General features: G+C 36.5%; 1 pseudogene; it reads left to right on the forward strand.

Moving 5' to 3' along the window:
* The first annotated feature begins 6666 nt into the window (after nucleotides 1-6666).
* Nucleotides 6667-9084, forward strand: LOC116590227 (annotated as a pseudogene).
* The last annotated feature ends 1354 nt before the right edge of the window (nucleotides 9085-10438 follow it).

Here is a 10438-nt window from a genome sequence, read left to right on the forward strand (position 1 = left end):
GTAAGATAAAGAAATGGACGAAATAGAAGGATTATTTTAAAAACCTATATGACCTACCTAAAGATAAACTTACTGATTGAAAAGAAAGTTCATGAGACAATATCTATAATGAAGTGTGAAGATACAAACTTTGGAAAATATAGAGAGCAAGTGAAAGATACAACTGATTCAGAGGGAAAAAAATCTAATATCTAACACATACATAAATGTCCTTGTGTATATTAACTGATATCTTAAATGTATATATCAACATGAATTTGATGCTTTGTTTTTATTGTGGAATGCGAAATCTGAAGAGAATGTGATCACTGCTGGGAAAGATAATTTAGGACTTCAAAGGTTTGTCTTTAGGATATGAGATTAGTTCTTAGGTGAATTTTTCATAATTAATTTAGTGCATTTATGTCTCAATCTCCCACTAATAATTTTTAACAGAGTAGCATATATATATAAAATATAGGAATCCATAAGTTAAATATATCTTATGGATTCCTGTATTATAAGCTAGATATGACTTATACCCACAAAAGTATGTGCTTTCATTTATCAGTACAATAGATCTTCCAGCCATCTTAGTATTTGTAACCATACAATAACAACAGTAACTGATTCAAGAATTCCTGAAAATTAGTTATATAAAATTAGTTAAATAAATGTTGGAGACTGTGACCATCATAGCCTTTTGAGCACATGTTAATTTATTAATATTTATCTCATAAAGCATTGTGCAAAAGTCTTCCTAATTTTTGAGATACAGTGAGCATAAAATATAGTATCACAGTTTCCTTTGATTTTGAACTCCTATGTCTATCAATATAATTTAAAGTTTATTTATCTCAATTCCAAATGTATAGTCAAATACATATCAAAAAAAATGACTGCATGTTTTCTACGAATTAAAGATAAATTTTTAGACTGGCCTTTGGGATGTTTCATAATAAAGATCTCAGTTTTTAGGACAGAGAAGAATCCCTGGGTCGGTGTGAACAGGGAAGGTAACAGGACTTAACTGTTAGGAAATGCGTCAATACTCGAGTAGGACTCAAGATCTGCACCATTAAACACGTGGCATATGGCAAGGATGTTGGTGGTATTCTGCAACATTTGCAAGAGACATGGTCTCTTCTTGTGGTTCCCTCCTTTATATATTCACTCTATGGTTTTCATTACACCTCACTCATATAGTGTTTCTAATTGGGCAACTAGGCACAGTTTCTAGCTCTTCCAAAAGTAGGCCTTGGCCATTTCTTCCTCTAACATGACTGAGTGTGTGTGAGTGTATGCGTGTGAAAATAGTAATTTACCATTACTCGTGCATCTGGAGATTGGCTAATTCAGGTTATCCTTGGCTGGGCTCAATTTAAGATACAAGTTGAGTCTGGGTCTATTCTGAATGTTTCTTCTCTTCCTGTTTTGTTTGTTTAATTCCAATATAGTTATCATACAGTGTAATATTAGTTTTGGGTTTACAATATAGTGATTCAGTAATTCCATACATTACAAAATATTCATCAAGGTAAGTGTAGTCTTAATCCCCTAACATGATATGTTTTTTTTAACCTTTGTTCTCATTCTTCTCTCCTAAACCACTTTCTTTCTCTTTCTTCCATCAAATACTGATAGAACTTTTCCAACTCAATTATTTCCTTTTCTGTAGCCTTCTTTTATTAATCCTATCTTTTGTAATGTTGTTTTATCCAGATCCTCTGCAACCCATACAATTCATGTGCTTAACTTCACTGTCATCATTTACTCTTTACTAAGGAGAAGCTTATGCTTGCATGTATGTATCTGTCCAATCCAGATGGTAAACATCTAAATGGTAGAAACCATATCTTATTTCTTGACTTCATATTTTGTTGACACATAAAAGGTAAACAAGATATTCTAATTTATATCCTGATGATAGAAAACAGTAAGAAATGCAAATAAAACTGAGAAGCTTTTTTAGTGTCTTTTGCCATGATATTATAACATAGATTTTTATTTTTTTATTTTAAATTTTTTTAATTTATGTATTAGAAATTTTAAAATAACTCTGTGTATTAAAATTTCTATGTTCTTCCCAGTTACTATAATGCAATGTACAGTTTTGATCAATTTATTTGTATTATATTATATATACATATTATATATTATATGTATTACATAAAACATTATATATTGCTTTATATTTCTCTGTGTATATATACATATGTATACATTAAATGCCTACACAGATATATACACATACATATAATCGCATATAAAAACCTATAAATTATACAGATATAATTTTAAAATAATTCAATTAGTAAGTCAAAACCAGTGAGATAGAAACTTTGAATGCCAGGATATTTCATTTAGTATAATATTTTCTGTTTCATACAGTTTGCCCTTTATCAGATATTTGTTGGAAAGAAATGGAATATAATATTCAAAGAATGTCCAAGGGTCCATTTTCCTAGATTACCTTTAATTCAGCTTCTATCATTTTCCAAAATCTTGTGTAATATTTAGAACTGGCATACTCTATCAAATAATTAGATTCATCCTATCAATACAATAGGTGGGAGTATCAGAAATAATATAATCACAGAGGGAAACACAATTTTATACTTAAACCTGAATTTAAGAACCATGATGTTCTACAGTTAAACTAAAACACCAGAAGCCTAGAGCATTTTCATTAATCATGTTTTACTTTATTTTGTTTCTGCCCTGGCTATTATACTAGTTCTCAAAAAGAAGCACTCTATTTTGGTTTTGTTTTTGTCTTCAAATTTTCTTGGGTATCAAAGATACAATAAAATGCATTCAAATTGTTCATAAAGTGGATGAATTCAACACAGTGCTTTATTATTTTGCATTCTCAAAACAATTTAATGTTCTGTAAAGATTTAAAATAGCATTGTTATCTATCTGAAACTAATTAACTGTAGTTGTTTTTAAAATTTTTCTTCTTCACCTGCAAGTTTCTTTATTTGCTACCCTAATGTGAGATCCGAGATAACACAAGCCTATGATTCTCTTCTTAGTTCTTTCTAAGTAAGACAATTCCTCTGAACTTCATTTCTTGTCTGTTCATGGCTTACAATATTAATAACTCTTTTATTATTTTTTTTCTTGCAGAAGTTAGCTTCTTTTAATTTAGTGCTTGATAAGAGTCTGACAGGCACTGTGCTAAGCTTTTTTACTTATATTTCTTCATTCATTCTTAACATTCTCATTCTCAACTTATTGATGAAGGAGATACAGTAAAGAGGACAATTTGTCCAAAGACATCAAGCCAAAAGGGCCTAACTGAAATTCAAGTTTAGATACATCTTACTTGAAAGCCCAGGTCAGGTTTTTAGTCACTATATTTCTACTCCACATTATGTGTTTTATTAAAGATAAATCCTGGAAGCAACAGCAGAGAGCTTAGCCTCTCAAAATATACAGGATGTCATTAATGATGGGAGCTATTCTTTCACGTAAAAAGCAGAACTGCTTACTCAGAATTAGTGGAAAGCCTCAAATTGAGGTATTGAGACAAATCCAGTAGATGGTAATATACAAAAGATATTTCTTCTGTGAAAATTGTATTGATATGTTAATATTGACAAGATAGCAAAGTAAATTCTCTCTCAACTTTATTGAGTCACACTGGGCAAATAACAGTAGGCGAAGATCAAAACAAAACAATGAAAGGGGAAAATGAAATTTAAAAATCAAAAACTTTTCCTTTTTTGGCAGAGCCTGATTTTCACTTTTTTTTTTTTTTCTGGAGGAAAACTGGACATCGCATTGCACTGTGGCCCCAAAGAGTTTATAAGGGGAAATGCCTGTAATATTAACTCAAACATTTCAACTAATAGGCTAAAAGAGGGGCAGGAATTTGTAGAGAGAGGAATAAATCCCTCAGTCATAAAGTTATGTGATGCCAATTAAAATGCACTCCCAGGTTGCAAAGCAGCTGCCAAACTGCAGAATGTTTTCAGAAAATAATTCTGGAGAGGGTCTAGGTGTCACAAGGGCTTTTAACATTCATCCTCAGAATATTTCATCCACAAATATAACTCCATGCAAAAGCAAAGAGAGTTTGCCAAGCACAGAATTTCATTTAGCACCCTGGTAGTTCACTTAATTAGAATAAACCCAGACTTCCTTAAGACTCTTTTGTAAGCCTAAACCTCATCACCACAAACTGACTTTTTAATTATGTGGTTCTTAAGAGCCTTTGGGCATGTAATAGGACAGACTGTAAATATAGCCGTTAACACACACTCACACACACACACACACACACACACACTTTTAGATAGTCTAGCAATGGATACAAATGATGTTCATATTACTCTTCTGTAATATGAATTCAGGAAAGGCAAATATTAACCTTTACAAGCTCAATTTCCTATCTGCAAAATAAGATGATAATAGTTGCTGCTTCGCAGCTACTATTTTGTTTTCAAAATTAGATAATTTTTACAAAGTGTGTAGTATAGCACTCTTGTGATTAAATTTAAGCAAACAAAATTTAAGTTAGCATTAGTGAAAAGAATGACAAAAGGAAGTCAAAAGTCCTGAATTAGAGTCCTTTCATGGTCATTAGCTAGATGCATGAATTTAGAAAAATCTCATTGTAATAGTTGCCCTCAGTGTCCTTATATGTCCACTAGAATACATTCAGGATGTGAGTCCTTAATTTTATTACAATCTAGCTTGACTGAATCTCTTAAGAATTCTGAGCAGCTAATATAACTAAAGTTAAGTTATATAAACCTTTCCATTAGACTGTCCTCTTAAATTTGTATTTGGGAGAGTTTATATGTAATAAGAACCTTTTATTAATTTACTTGTGAAAAGATGTCAAAATGAGTAAATTATAATCTTATAATAAATTACTCTCAAGGCTAGCTTTACTCATTTGTTCAGTCCTTGTTTTCCAAAAGAAAATACAGAACTGCAATAACTGCAAACAACCATCCCAGTAAAAGCAACTGAGATCAAGACAAATCATAGGGAGAGGAGTAGGAAGATACCATTTGAATTTAATCAGCGACGAGGAATGATGACAAGGAATTCACAGAGGACGACTTTAAAGTAAAAGCAGAAAACCTGGGCACTTCACACCAAAGTCAAGTTGTACCATGAAGGCTGGTAATAAAACCTAGGACATCTGATGTTTTTCCTACCCATCCACACTAGGTAAGGAAGCAGAATATTCTGTCCCGGGTAGCTTCAGGTGAGAAATCCAATAAGAAATAACCACATTGCACAGTTCTCAATTTTGTAAAGACATAATTTAAATAAATCTCCAGGAAAAAAGAAAACAAAAAAGAAACAAAGCTTTGGAGAGAAAGAAAGCAGTCTTGCAAATTGGTAACCCAGAAGGTGACTCATATGCTCATATGCTCATGGGTCAAACATAAAACAAAGAGGAATTGACTCATTATAACTGAATGAGAGCAAAATCAAGCTTTGCATTAAAAACTGTGAACTGCAACTATTGTGTTGCACCTTTCATGTGGAAGTGCTCAACTTACATTTTCACCATGGAAATATGGGGTAAAAAAAAAAAAAGGACTTGAAAGGTTTTATTCCTCATGGTTGTGTTACAAAAATACCAAAGCCTATGTTTGGCAGGCCTCCAAGGGATTTAAAAATTTCCCTAATTCACCCATAAGTAGGAAAATTTTTCATATGAACAACTATGGTAGCTTCAGTTCTCACTATACATCACTATACGTCTATTTGTAGTCTATCTTGTGTGTGTGTGTGTGTGTGTGTGTTTAGGAAAAGGAAGTGGTTTTATATATATATATACATATATGTGTGTATATATATAATATATAACTTAGGAGTGTGTGTGTGTGTGTGTATATATATATATATATAGCGCTTAGGAGAACAGGAAAACCAAATCCTGAACCAAGTTGTTTTCCCTTTTTCTCCTTCATTTGGGAGGAGCCAATTGTAGAGATTGCAAATGACACCATCAGTCATTGAAATTGATGGAGCTGCTAAGATAACATTTTTCACCCCAGTGTAAACACTGATGGATCCTTCGAGGGATGCCTTACATTGCAAGTCTGGGATTTAGTTTATGGGTCTGACAAGTGTGACCTTTAAAATAACGTATTTGCTATAAAAGAGGAAAGAAAACTCTTTATAAGTAAAATATATTGGCTACAAAATCACTTTCCAGCAAGTAGTCTTATTACAATCAAAATAACACACCAAAATGAAACAGTTTACCTGTGATCAATTTAATGTGGTTGTAAAATGCTAATTATGAGAGAAAACACATTCAAAGTTTGTGGTACCGTCTATAAAATTTGCAGAGAATCTAACATTCAGTGATGTGTAGCACATATGGGTAAGCAGATGGCCGAAGTATTATTTTTAAAAACAGGACTTTTGCTGACAAAATACAGAATTGGAATGGTGTGATTGGAAAGCTAAGAGGATGTTATTTATGAGGCAGTAAGCTCATGCTCAGTAATTGGATTCTTGCTAAATGGCAGATAAAAAGGACTTGGGGGGGAAAAAATGAGTGTTTGCCACTATAGAAATGAATGAGAAATTCTTCTGACAATATCCTATCTGTAATTTTCATCCCAGGCCAACACCTTTCACTTCTTTGCCTTTGGGTGAGCTGTAAGAGGAGGGTTACCTTACCACTCTGGGCTTGGTTTATGCGAGATGTTACCTTTCTTTTCGGTAAAATTCTGGGGGTGTGGGGGTTGGGGGGTGGCATGTAAAGAAATGATGCTGAATGTGCCCAAGTACAAATTAGATATAAAATATGTTCTAAATCTCCATACAAAAAAAGAATATATAACAAAGCCTAAATTGGCCACTTAAAATAACTTGGTCAAAGGGTTCAAACCTTCAGTTTATACCGCTGAGAGTACATTGTAAATGTTCTCAGCACACATCAAAGGTGGCTGTGTGAAGTGATGGATGCGTTAAGTAGTTTGATTGTGGTAATTATTTCACAACATATACATATATCAAACATCACAATGGTAACCTTAAATTAATACAACGTTACCCCAATAAAACTGGAACAAAATAACTTCCTGATTCCAAGGCCTCTTCTTTGAACTATTTTAATATCTTGTTTATAATCCTAATACTCATCATATGTGAATGAAATTTGGGGGGAACCCATATGCCTTCTTGGATTTACTATTGCCTTGCTGAAAACAGGAATTATCTCTTATACATTTTTTTATTCTCCTAACCAAGCATTAGGCTTGGCATGTAGTAACTGCTCAGTATAATGTTACTGAATAACTTAATGAAGCCCTATTATCCCTATTATTCCATTAATAACTGTTAAACAATTTGGGGGAATATGAAAGTTTAATGTATCTTAAAAAAATGACCATTTTTAATAAAAGACATTTTAATAATTCCATGATAAGAATTAGCTTATATCTCAAATTCCCTGCCTAAAGGTGAATTACGCCTGTATTAGCATGTATAAACTACATTTTCAAGACATCTGTACAAAATTCACACAGTAATCTTTCCAAATATTAATGATAAACTGCATTTCCTCATATTTTATTTTGAAATATTTCAATTCAGTTTTATGTGTTGTTATATATCATAGGTATCTCTTGTTATATATAAAATACATCTTCAAATGTACATTTTCACAGCTGAAACTTGACTAATAGGAAAAAGTATGTAAATAGAATGTCATATGTAATTGTGTTTTTGAAATCACGTTTTGGTATGCTCTCCCCACCCTTCTGAAAGCTATTGCAGCAGACTTTCTCTTTGCCCTGGGCATCACAGACACGGAGGTGTGACCAGTTCTACGCCCTGCTGCACACCATATGACCGACCCATGAAAGCCTGGCTCTTTTCCAAGGCCAGGCCACCACAGAGTAGGCTGGGGCCAGGAGGAGAGCAGTCCCAGCCAGGCCTTGGCACAGGCTAGGTTAACCAGTAAGGACTCTAGAGCTATAATGAACTCAATTCTGCTCCCCCTCCCTGGTGGTGGTTGATGGCTGAGCCCCAGACAACAGGGGAAGAGAGGGCCCCCAGCAGAGCTGCAGCACCACCTAGAGCTTCTGCTGGCACCAATGGTTAGAGGCAAGTCTGTGCCTGCCAGAGACAGGTCTGGTCCCAGCACGGGAGAGCCCTGCTTAACCCAGATGGGCCACACACCATGTGATGTGTGATGGCAAGGTGAGCATCACTGCATCATGTATGCACGCTCAGCACTGACGAGAGGTGCAGGTTGAGGAGCTGGTGCAGCTGGTGGACACCATACCTCACACGCAGATGGACTCTGCACTCAGCTCATGAAGACAAAGTTCATGAAGGGCACAGTGATGGCCCTGGAGGAGTTCTTCCACTGCAGCTGGATACTGGCCAACCATCTGAAGCTGCTGCAGACCACTGGAAAGGGGGGATTGGAGACCGATGCTGGGCAGTTATCAAGGGAACAAGGTCGCTGTTCAGTGAGTGAAAAAGGATGCCCAGGTCTTCCTGCCTGAATCCATGACACAGTTCAGCCACTGCAAGCAGGCCCAGCTTCCGAGTGTGATCCTGAAGGAGAAAGGCAGAACTACGTCATCACTGAGCCCAAGGCCAAAGGAGCCTGGTGGATGACCTACCTCACAGACTGTTTCTTCAAGTTCTCATTAGAAGTCTGAAAGGCCATGAAATACCTGGAGGACAAGTACTTTGTGCACTGGGACCGGGCTGCTGCAACGTGATGCATCCAAGGACAATGTGGCCAAGGTCAGTGACTTCCTTCTTACCAAAAAGGCCACTAGTCCACAGGATACAAGCAAGCTTCAGGTCAAGTAGACAGTCCCCGAGCCCCTGAAAGAGAAGAAATTCTCTACCAAGTCTGAAGTGTAGAGTTTTGGAATCTTTCTCTGGGAAATCTACTCCTTTGAGAGAGCACCTTGTCCAAGGATTCCCTGGAGGAACTTGTCCCTCAGGAGAAGGGTTATGAGATGGATATCCCAGGGCTGCCCACCTATCGTGTACAGGGTCAATTAGAATTGCAAGCACCTGAACTCTGCCCCAAGGCCCTCCTTCCTGCATCTACATGAGAAGCTCCACATCAAAACTCACAAGCTATACCTGTGATAGCTGACTTCTATCCAGGTCATGCGCCTGTGGGGACTGAACCTGGAGAGTTTGTGGGCGTGGTGTCTCCACTCACTGAATCCAAATCTGAACTGAGCCTGGAGGGACAATGGGTCTCTTTCCTCTGTTTCAGCCTGTGCACCCTCTGTCCCCCAACCCAGATCCCACCTCAGTCTGGCACCTTCTCTCATGGACCAGATTATGGGGCTTGACCCTACTCTAAGGAAGGAGACAGATACCCACTACCATGGCCAGTCTTCCTCTAGCCTCCCATCTTGCCTAGATGGGACTTCAGCTATTAGCTTAATTATCTAAAGTCCAGTTTCCTTACATGCAAAAAAGGCAATCAATAATACCTACCTCGTAATACCTACAGTCTTAGCACTGTGTGAGTCAATAGGTTCTACTCTTTGACTAGTCAGTCCCTAGCCCAAAGTGACTTCACCCAATGATTCTGAAGTCACTGATACAATCTATGAAATGATACCCAATGAAGGCTTAGCTGGATTGGTCAGGGTGTGGGCATCACCCATATGTTAAGTCAGGGAGACTCAGACCTGAAAGGAAAGGCAAGCTTGCAGTCCATAGATTATCTGGGACTTGAAGTAGGAACTCTGCTGACTAAAATTCTTGGTGGTTGTAGGATCTGATATTGGAATCAGAAAGATGGAGTTTGGAATCTCTTAGGAGGTCAGTTACTTAAGCATCCACATCTTACTTTCCTACTCCAAACATAGGCATTCATTTTTTAATGAATATACATCAAACACTTACCATGCACTTGATAGTTTTCTGTTGATTAAATGTTAAGAGGATCTGATACATGATGTATATTGAGGTCTTAGTGTAGTTCTGATCAAATACGCAGCTGCTTCCTGCATTTGGGGACCATCTTTGTTATTCATCAATTACCATATTTATATTTAAGATCTCATTATGCTAAAGTTATGCATTCCCTTGCATAGCATCTGTCCAATTCTGGCAGGAGAAATATCAGAGATGACAGTGTGAATAGCGCCCCCAGATTTGAAATATACCTGGTCTGAAATATACCTCATATTTAAAGTAAATCTTAGCTCGTACATTCTGATGTTAATTCACCATTTAAGATAATATATAATTAAATGGTAAATATTTTAGTGGTGTGCAATATTATTCCTTAAAAACATTTGGGAGAGGGGCACCTGGGTGCCTCAGTGGGTCAAAGCCTCTGCCTTCGGCTCAGGTCATGATCCCAGGATCCTGGGATCGAGCCCCGCATCGGGTTCCCTGCTCAGCAGAGAGCCTGCTTCCCCCCACCCCTCTCTGCCTGCCTCTCTGCCTACTTGTGATCTCTGTCAAATAAATAAATAAA

This window comes from Mustela erminea, chromosome 5 (genome assembly GCF_009829155.1).
Source record: "Mustela erminea isolate mMusErm1 chromosome 5, mMusErm1.Pri, whole genome shotgun sequence".
Lineage (NCBI taxonomy): Eukaryota > Metazoa > Chordata > Mammalia > Carnivora > Mustelidae > Mustela > Mustela erminea.